This window comes from Gadus chalcogrammus, chromosome 13 (genome assembly GCF_026213295.1).
Source record: "Gadus chalcogrammus isolate NIFS_2021 chromosome 13, NIFS_Gcha_1.0, whole genome shotgun sequence".
Classification (NCBI taxonomy): Eukaryota; Metazoa; Chordata; class Actinopteri; order Gadiformes; family Gadidae; genus Gadus; species Gadus chalcogrammus.
Window position 1 is genome coordinate 1,368,244 of NC_079424.1, and position 10,896 is coordinate 1,379,139.

The window sequence follows — 10,896 nt, forward strand, 5'->3', positions numbered from 1 at the left end:
CGGGAAGATATAGGTTATAATAAGTCCTTAGTAGGTGTCCACATTTTGTGAGGAAGATGAGAGGAGGAGGAGAAGCCCGTCTGCTGCTACTGTGTGTGAGCAGCGAATAATCCCGACTGTCAGTGCGTAACAATAAACCCGCGCGGGGGATAGAGAGGAGGGGGGTTGGGGTGAGGGGGGCTGGTTGGAACGACCCCATCCAATTAGAAACACTGGGGTTGATTGTTACAGGAAACGGGGCATGTTATACATATTCTGGACAGAAAAGAGAGATGGGGGCGGGGAGGTTACATATTTCACTTGGTCTGATGATATATCAGCACATCCCTCCCAGATATACGGTTTTTTATTTATTTTTTATTTTTACATTTTATTTTTTGTTCTTGCTGTAATTCTAAAGGAATGTGGAAATCATACTAGGCTACAGACCTACATATTTGTGTCTGTGCCTTTTTCCGTTAACGTTCGAGAGGGTTCAACCTTAACACGAGTTGGCCTACTTGACATGACAAACCGTCCAATGACGGTTCTCATATCATGTCGATGTGCAGCGAGTACATCCAGCCTGCTGTGCAACATTTACAGACAGTTGCAACATGGCCAGCAAACTTTTCGCCTAGTAGCACCATCTAGTGGTGACCGAGTATAATCCGTATCGTTCAGTCGGTTATCGCGGTCTGTCGCTGACTCAATGGGTTTAGTAAAAAACACTGGTCTCAATAAATACATCAAAACACTAGACGGTTTATGATTCTATTCATTTCTTCAGATAACCAATTGCTTTGTAATCTTATTGAGTGATGTTTGTATGTATGTATCCGCCCATCCATCCATCCATCCATCCATCCATCTATCCATCCATCCATCCGTCCATCTCTAAAACCATCCCGGTATGTATCTAAGGTTTGTGAGGGTTTGTATGAAGGAGGTTTCACTCAGCTTCTCCTGCGCTCCTCTTCAGTGGAGGAGCCCCCAGGTGTCTGGAGGGACACTGAGTCCCCGTCAGCAGGGCCGTTGCACCAAATCCTGGGCCCTGTATACAAGAGGTACTGATGGCCCCCCACCCCCCCCCTGCGCTGAATTGTTGACAGGGGGGGGTAGAGAACAATTGTTGACGGACGGACGGACGGACGGGGGGTAGGAGCCGTGGCCGTGTGCGACTCCTTACCCTGCGTTCACACCAAAAGATGCAAAAAGTTGACGCGCGTCACGATCCCATTCAAAGTGAATGTAGAGACGCATTGCTGCTTTGCTGCCGCAGCATTTGCTGCCGAGAAAACCGGCAGCAAAATTTGATTTGCGGCGTGTCAAAATCTGATATGCGGCGCGTCAAAATTTGATTTGCAGGCGGGCGCGTTCACGTATTTTGCGGCGTGTGAAATGCTGCTCGAGTTGAAATATTTCAACTTTTCGGCAGCAAACGCGTGATGACAGCCAATCAGCGTTCAACAGCGTTGCCACGGAGGCGTTGCCACTGAGTGACATGCCGTAACAGCCAAACAGTGTTACTCCCTTGGAGTGACCTAGAGTTCACTACCGTTACATTTATTTAGTAACTCGAAAAACCCCACAAATCAGCATTCTGTAGTGTAGTTGTGTTTACAGTTAAACTAAACTATAGTTGTATGTGTATGTATAAGTATGCTAAAAGAGGCTAGCCTAACAAAACCCAGTTGGGTGCCAGGCAGCACCAGCCTTCCAGGCTCCGAATGGTCTCATGAACCCATAAACGACGGGCATTCCGACGTCTCTCCCTCTTCCACAACAGGTAAAGACATGCAATGCTCGTAATGTCGGTTGTGAATGAATTCAAAAGCACCGCAAAACTTCCCGCGCTGCAAAACTGCGGCGCAGCAAAACGTTTGCAGCGCGTCAAAACCTTTGCTGCGCTGCAAAACTTGATTTGCCGCGCCGCAAAACCTCGGCGTCAACGCGTTCAGGCAGCAAATGCATCTTTTGGTGTGAACGCAGGGTAACACTATGGGCTGGTTGATAATTCAAGTAAAATATAAAAAAAAATATATATATATATATATATATATATTTATTTTTATTGCCGTGGGCCCCCCCTCTGCCTTGGGCCCCCCCAGGACTGCCTCACTTTCCCCCGCAGTCCGTCGGCCCTGCCCGTCAGCACCCTCCGTCCACAGCTATTGTTACACCCTTATTTTAGGACTGCCGTGAGTGTGTGTGTGTGTGTTAAGGAGAGAGAGAGAGAGAGAGAGAGAGAGAGAGAGAGAGAGAGAGAGAGAGAGAGAGAGAGAGAGAGAGAGAGAGAGAGAGAGAGAGAGAGAGAGAGAGATAAATGGACAGAGACATAGTGTTTGTGTTTGTGTATGTGTGTGTGCGTGTGAGAGGGGGAGAGAGAGAAAGATAAAGGGATATAGAGGCATAGTGTGTGTGTGTGTGTGTGTGTGTGAGAGAGGGAGCCAGAGACATGGTATGTGTGTGAGATTGAGTGAGTGTGTGAGTGAAGCTGACCAGTGACACATCCGAGAGCCGCTAAAGAGGTAGAGGTGAAATAGTGAAACAGGTGTACCACACACACATACACACGCAAGCAAACGCGCGGGCACACACACACACACACAAACACACAAGCAAACGTGCACGTGCGCACACACACACACACACACACACACAGGAATGTGCCTAATATAACTATGTTGACAATAGCTGCTGCAAGATGATACAGAGGTGTTTGCATGTGTGTTTGTACAAGTCATTGGTAATGTGTGTGGCTTTTGCGTATGTGTATATATCTATATATATATATTTACGTGTGTGTGTGTGTGCTTATGTATATTGATACAAAAAAGATGTATCCTTGTAGATCTTTAAAACATACATGTGGAAGGACGTTTCCATGTTTAGTCTACATTTGAGAAAAACAGAAAGAAAGATACAAAGAAAGCCGATCTGTAACTGCACTGTAGTGTTTTATGTGGATATACTGCCATCTGGCGTTCGGTCAAGACAGTACATATTTCATGGAGCCTACTCAGCCCAAATAATATAGGCCTATAAACACACAAGGTTAAAGCTGTACTTTTAGGTTATTAAATTAAAACCAAGTAAAGCAGTCAAAAATACGGTGTCCCGTATAGTGGTAATAATTCTGTCCACTTCAGCCATAGGCATGACAAGGTGACTCTCGCGACATTTCACCAGATTAACGCAGTCATTGCAGACCTGTAAGTATTCAATTGGTCAGAGGAGATGTACATCACACGTAAAACACAATTGAATAGAAGACAGAGGCATTCCCATAGACTTGTTGAGCAGATGCCGCCTTCAAAACGGTCTGAGTTTCGGACCTTAGGCTCGGAGGAAAGTGCTCTGAACACTGTTGGGTCGGAGTTTTTGTTCGGCCTCGGAGTTTCATGGGGAAGTAGAGCTACCCGAGTCCTTTGGAGTTCACGTCACAAACTAGGCTGCCCATTTCATTGATAATGGTGTGTTCCTAAATACTCGTACGCCAGCCTTCCGAGTTGCAAGAAGAGTTGCAAGAAGCCATTCTAACATTTGCATTACGACGATACATTATAGTTTACAATTATAAGCATCACCTGATAAATTCTCGCCCAGGTTCAACCATCGCAAGTAGTTATAATAACTGATTCATCTGATTCAGCAAAGAAGCGCAAAAAGGTCTGTTATTCCGGTTTTATGGTTTTATGTCATATAGCCTACGCAATTCTGAGGGGCGTTTCCTGAACGCTCTTATTTCGGAAGAAGGGCATGAGCGCGAGACTACTGTATAAACAGGTGCGTCATTAACCAATCAGTAATTTGTTTGGCGGGTTTTCAGCTGGAAGTGTCTTGACTACAGGAACACGGTCATCTTTTATGACGTTTATATTTTAACGTGGCTCTTTATAAAACCAAAAGTCATTGTTTTATGATCCATTTTATTTAGTCTACGGGTTCCCGAGCCGTCTACTGAAAACCAACAAAACGTGAGAAGATTTTGGTCCGGTTTGGATCGACGCTTTCCTCTTGATTCTCGTTTTGGTTACAGAGGTATAGGCCCTAGTTTTAGTAACTACAACTACAACCTAGTCGTATAGTTTAAACAAAGCCAAGCAAAATACTGTGTCCAAGAAAAAGCATCGAACCAAGTCAAATTCCCCGTTGTAATTAAAAAGTCGAAATAGTCCACTCGTCAAAGACGACGCTGAAGTTGGCATCCGATTCGCAGCATCCGATTCGGCTTGAAAACCACTTAGAATCTTCAAATCGGTCCTGATTGAAAACCACTACACCTAGACTCTTCAAATCTGGACTACATTATCACAGTGAGGCTATACATTATGTAAAACATAGTTTCATATTTGTGAAACCTTTACCCTATTTGTGAAAATGCAATACAGGCTTATTTGAATGTTTTTTAGGGGTCCAGACCGCATTGCATTTTCACAAATAGGTTAAAGGTTTCACAAATCTGAAACTATGTTTTACATAATGTATAGCCTCACTGTGATAATTTAGTCCAGATTTGAAGAGTCTAGGTGTAGTGGTTTTTAATCAGGATCAGTTCTAATGCGGTCTGGACCCCTAAAAAGCATTAAAATGTGCCTTTATTGCATTTTCACAAATAGGGTAAAGGTTTCACAAATCTGAAACTATGTTTTACATAATGTATAGCCTCACTGTGATAATTTAGTCTAGATTTGAAGAGTCTAGGTGTAGTGGTTTTCAATCAGGACCCGTTCTGATGCAGTCTGGACCCCTAAAAAGCATTAAAATGAGCCTGTATTGCATTTTCGTAAATAGAAAAAAGGTTTCACAAATCTGTAACTGTTTATTATAATGTATAGCCTCACTGTGATAATTTAGTCCAGATGTGAAGAGTCTAGGTGTAGTGGTTTTCAATCAGGACCGATTTAAAGTGGACCAGCTGCTGAATCGGATGCTGCGAATCGGATGCCAACTTCAGCGTCGTTAAACAAAGCCATATCAAATTGGGGCCAATCAACTCAAAATGTAGAACAATATGTTGTACTGTCAAATGCTCTGAATTGGGTGGGGCGGTGGCAGAGCAGAAAATGTCCTTTTCGTATTACGGGGCGGATGACTTCGCTTCTTACGTCCAAATTATCCCTCTTTGACAATCATTTAATGCATTAACCCGGAATAAGAAGTCTAGACGGTTCCTCATGCAAATTTTGGTCCTACGTTAATTAACAGTAGAGCCAATGAGCTGATTGGTTTAACCGCTGGCAGCTCTCACAGTTTCGAGGCCCCAGGTCCAATGAATGATTAATTAAGTAAAAGTGTCAAATTAGTTATTTAAACAGCGTTTATTGGCTAATTTAAAATGCATAAAAGTCTAGTGATCATTAATATAAAATTAGAATACCAGTTTTTGTTATTTTCTATTTTAATAACGTTTTATCTCCTGTCTACAGGTTTTTAAGAAGTCTGAAGAGGGGTAGACATCTAATTTTAATCGAATAAAACGTGAGTACATGTTTTGGCTGGTTCTAAGTGATGACGATATGATGTGGGTGAACCACACACTCTACAGCGTTTTACAGTGAATCTGGATGACTTGGTTGGGTCAAATGGTTTGTCTTGGACTTTTGGGTGAGGGTTCATTTGTTTATTTTTTTTCGGCCTCTATAATTTTGTGGTATTCCAAACAATTATTTAAGGAACACTGTCATGTTTTAAGTAATGTCTTTAGCTAGAATCAATGTCTTCGTTTCCTCATTGGTGTAAAATCACCTCTGCCGATAATCTGATTTATCCTCCTGAGCGTGGAATTTCTTATGTTTATATTATTTACATTGAACGGGTAAGTTCAATGTAGAAGGCTTCCATGTCCTTCTGGATCTATGAAAAACTATAACGGCGGAGAGGCAGGCTAAATGTGTTTTCGCTCCGAGCCACCGTGACTGAAACATAGAAGCGGAAATCAACGAGATGCTCTTGGCACTGCCCCGAGAAATTTGAAAGCCTGCACTACACTTTTTCGTTCATAATGCAAGATCATACTTAAGCCACGCCACAGCAGAAGGAAGAGATGGTCATTGTAACCGTCTAAATTAATAGCTTTTCTCATTGCTTAGTTGAGGCATTCATTAAAGAGGCAGTAGAACATGTAACACGTTAAAAGCCTAAACAGCCTTGTTGAAGGATAGCAGCATAGGCTATGTTTGAAGGGTGGCATTTCATGCCTACTTCCTCCGACCGATGCACTCTCTCTGTCCTCTCCCAACCGTTGAATCACCCACCTAATGGTGATGATCTCTGACAATGCACACACACCGAAAAATAAACAAATGAACACTACTAATAAGCACATAGTTCATGCGTTGTAAAGCAATAGAAGCACTAGTAAAGTGTTTGTTCGTTGTGTCAAGTTGTTAACTGATGCTGTAGGCTAAACAACGACGTAGTAATGTTACCATTAAAAAACAATATAGACATGGCAACATAATTCACTACCTTGCCCTAGGAGTAATTACTCATCCACGATCACACTAATGATTCAATGCAGTTTGAAGTTTGTTTGAAATAACGTAGCTCATCACCCGAATGAAAACTCGATAAGGTAGTATTGGATGACATGTTGTCATAGCTTCTTGGCAAATACCACCTACCGTACTTTTAACCAGGTAGCAACATACAATTTTACCACTAGATGGAAGACATTCCTACTGTTTCCCTTTTTAAAGAAGGTCAATAAAAGCATGTCACTACACTTGTGTAAGTATGTATATGACTAATTTATTGTTGTATTTTTGCCCTTTGACAGGTGAATGAAGAAGATACTACGGTACTGTGAGTAACTATCGTTCCTTATGAGCTAGTTCTTGGCAGTGTCTGTGCCTTCTGGTTGGGTTAAATATAGGTGAGGTTGAATTTAATGTGGTTCAGTTTTCATAGATGGTGCTGGTTTGTGGACAGATGTGTTATGGATATCTGCTAGTTAATAGAAGCGATGGATTCAGTTTGTATGTAGTTTCTGCAGTGTTGTAAGGTGTATGCATTCACTGTGGGCAGAACCCACTTCAATCCCAAAATATAAATCTATCCACGTGAGTGAACGCATCCTGATGGGTTGTTTCTGCGAGAGGAGCTTCATGCTGAGTATGGTGCCGGTTATGTACTTATGTAGACTAGCCCCCTTGAGGGAAATTGACTGTTTAATGGACTGTCAAAATAGCAGTTGCATGAGGTGGAATGTTCGCCGAATCGGTGGAGGGTTTTCTGAGGACAGGAAACGAGGGTAAGCCTTTGAGGGTTTATCTTTTCAGCTACTAGAACACAGCTGTGGTCTGACAGCAGGTGGCACGGAAGTTACTTTCAGACTTTTGAAGTCTCGGTTGTGGTATATTTACCTTCTCAGCTGGTGGAGATTGAATTCAGTTCTCAAGGCTTTAGTTTGGAAGGAACCCTAATTGTGTTCTTTTCCACGATGGTTTCTGATTCTAAGGGATGCTGTTTGTGGTAAATCCACCCAACGCTTATCGCTGCATTGCGGTTTGATCTGAGGAAGACTTGTATCTCTAGGTTGGTAGAACACAAGAGGTGTGATCCACAGAGTGGCTCCTGGTCCTCTACTGGAGCCAGCAGCGGGCTCTTCGCCTCGCAGAGGTTGATGCCATGGCCAACCCTCCCTTGACTTCATGAAGAACTACCACAAGCCCATCACTTGACTCTCTTTGCTAGCCAATTACTTTTCTCTGCCTACCGCTTCCTCCGTGTCATCTTGATGCCAGGTAGTCTACCAAACACGTCCCAGTAGTGGGGTTTCCCATGAATCCGCAGATTCTTCTTTTGGCCACACATTTCCATTGACTATCATCTAGCATTGCTGGAGCACTGGATCGCACTGTCCTGTCACCATGGTGATATTATGACTATCGTAAGAATTCATTCTTTATTTGCTTTACATCGGAATAACTTAAATATCCGGTGAGTATCTGGTTTAAAGTGTAGATATATCAGTCTATATACTTGAGATGCCTCGTACAAAAACAACGTATAGTTCTGGAAAGTGTGTGTGTGTGTGATCAGGGTACAAATAGTGTACACAGTATAAGGGAAAGAATTACCCAAATCATGATTATGAAAATGAATTTGACCTTTTCTCCCCTCAAACCGGATTTTCTGTCGAGCTTTGTAGTTGTTTATATTCAGGAATGGACACGACAGCAACCGGGCTGTCATTATGTACCGATTGAAAATCCTTGTCATTCTTATGGATTGAATCTGATTATGTTCAGATTTGTCTTACCCTGCTTGAGGCCTTCCCCAGGTTGTTTATCGATTTCGTTTCAGCGTCTTTATTCAACAAATGCAATGTTTTTGCTTCTTTTAAAAAGTATTTCACTCTTGACGGGCATTTCAAGGGTGTCTTGCACCTTTTCTGGTTATTGTTGGATGAGGTAGCCTTGGTCTATGAAGGTTCTTGTCTGAATCAAGTTATGTATTCCCTATTTCCCAGATTCCACTCCATAGGTGGCTGCTATGGCTATGCACCTGCAAACACCATGATCTGACGGCAAAGGGTGAAGATTATTTCTCTGCTGGTTTAGGCAGTGATGAGAATCGCTCTATGGATTGTATTTGCATGCTCCTTCTTTGATCTGCCGGTCCTTCTCAGGCTGATCTGCAGTGTTTGGGCAGAGCTGCATTTCGTGTAATTTGTGTTTCCTGGAATCAACAAATTTTGGGACAAGCCAAACTAGGTTCCTCTCAAAAGCAGGGCTTCATTGTGGCATTAAAATCCATGAAGGGCAAAGTGGAAATGGTTCCCATGGTCTGATTGTCAGAACTAGATTTGTGCCAATTGCAGTAGAGTTGCCCATATCACTTCTCCTTGGAAAATCCATGCTGCCATCTTGAAAGGCATTTCAGTTAATGTATTAATGGCTTTTGTTCAAACGTGTGGTTATGCAGACATAAGATGCTTACTCTGGGCAGTACCATATTCAAACCAAATGAGTATCAATAATTATAGTCTTAGGTAAATAAACAATGTAATATAGCCATACTGTTAAAATCTTAATTTATCACCGTACTTGGGGAAAAAATCTTGGCTGAGAAATAAACTGACGCAGTGAATGCATTTTAGTTGTCTATTAATAGATTCTGTTTGGAAAATGTTTTTTGTACTGCCTGTCATTCTATGCCAATATTTGGCTTTAAATTTGTCCTTGGATGAAAGCTTTATAAGGCCTAAAAAAAAAAATTGTTTGGTTCCGGTTTCCGACCGACCCTGTCAATTTATGTGCGACCCAAATTATTTTATGAGTTTTATAAAAAAAAAATTAATAATAATAATATATTTTTTTAATGTAATTACGTTTTGGTACAGCACCTCTATAATTACGTTTTGGTACAGCACCTCTTCATTCTGTACAAGGATGAGCGAATTTTCTCGTTTTTAAATGAATACAACCTACCTATCATTCGCTGCCGCTGGAAAAAATAAAATAAAAAAATAAAATAAATTCCCTACCTACCCATGACCTCAACTGACAACCAACAGGAACCAAACTTTTTTTTTTTTTAGGCCCAAGTTGGCTGTGATTAGGAAAATTTGGATTGTATCTGCCACATTCTCAACTCTACCTCTGTCCATACAATGCAATGTATTTTAAATGCTCAAATGTCGTGTTACATTCCCTTTTTACACGCACACATCCGCCCAACAGTCTCAACTCTACCTCTGTCCATACAATGTGTTTTACATGCTGTACTTACTGTTACATTCCCTCTTTGCACGCACACATCCGCCCAACAGTCTAAACTCTACCTCTGTCCTCCATATGCAATGTGTTTTAAATGCTGTGCTTACTGTGTTACATTCCCTTTTTACATGCACACATCCGCCCAACAGTCTAAACTCTACCTCTGTCCAAAATATGCAATGTGTTTTAAATGCTGTGCTTACTGTGTTACATTCCCTTTTTACATGCACACATCCGCCCAACAGTCTAAACTCTACCTCTGTCCAAAATATGCAATGTGTGTTTTAATGCTGTGTTACATTCCCTTTTTACACGCACACATCCGCCCAACATTCTAAACTCTGAGTATCAATAATTATAGTAGAACACACCAACAGCAGAACGGTTATCCAAATAACAAGGAAGTGTACAACACTTGCGTTAGTCCTGGAGCTCTATATCTAAATAATATCATATAATACATAGATATCTATATCATATAACATATTATGTGCGCCTCCAGACGATATTATGAATCACAAACGACTTTGTCGGGTTCTGCGACGTCTCTGGTTCTTCCACTTTCACATCAACCTGAAGTCGACTGAACCGCACGCTGCCCGCTGCCGGGCGATGGTGCCTCGCGGCAACCGGCGGCATGTCGCAGTTCATGTACTTCAGCGAGTCAAACCAAAGTTCCTTTCCCCCAATTCCTTCTCAACCATGGCTCAGATAACCCCCACGACATTCTCGTTGTGGAAATACAAGACACGTCAAAGAACTAACAAGAAACACTTGCGTTACAGTGTGTGTATTCACATTGATGTGGACGTTGAAGAACCAGGAACGTCGGAGAACCCAACGCGGTCGTTTGAGATTCATAATATCGGCTCACACAGCTTTTGGCCGTGATAATATATATTATATGATATAGATATCTGTGTAGGCTATATGATAATATTTAGATATAGAGCTCCAGGACTCCCGTGTGTTCTAGAATATTTACAGAACACGGCTAAAGGGTGTGCGCCTCGCCATTGCGATACATCCACTGTAAACAGAGCGCATGGTGGCTGCAAGCTGCTCAGGGCCACACCCCCACCCTCCTCCTTGACGAGCCCACCGAAACAGCGCATTTGGGGGAAGCTCAATGTGCGACTGGCTCGGAGTGGCTGTAACTCTGCACCACGGCTGAATTTAGGGAACGTCT

The 10,896-nt window shown here is 42.2% G+C and overlaps 1 long non-coding RNA gene across 1 annotated transcript; it reads left to right on the plus strand.

The window, feature by feature from the left end:
- Positions 1–3,784: 3,784 nt before the first annotated feature.
- LOC130402004 (uncharacterized) lies at positions 3,785–9,245 on the plus strand. Its single transcript, XR_008903905.1, has 4 exons — positions 3,785–3,959; positions 5,412–5,463; positions 6,764–6,789; positions 8,459–9,245. It is a non-coding gene; the product is annotated as an uncharacterized LOC130402004 (long non-coding RNA).
- The last annotated feature ends 1,651 nt before the right edge of the window (positions 9,246–10,896 follow it).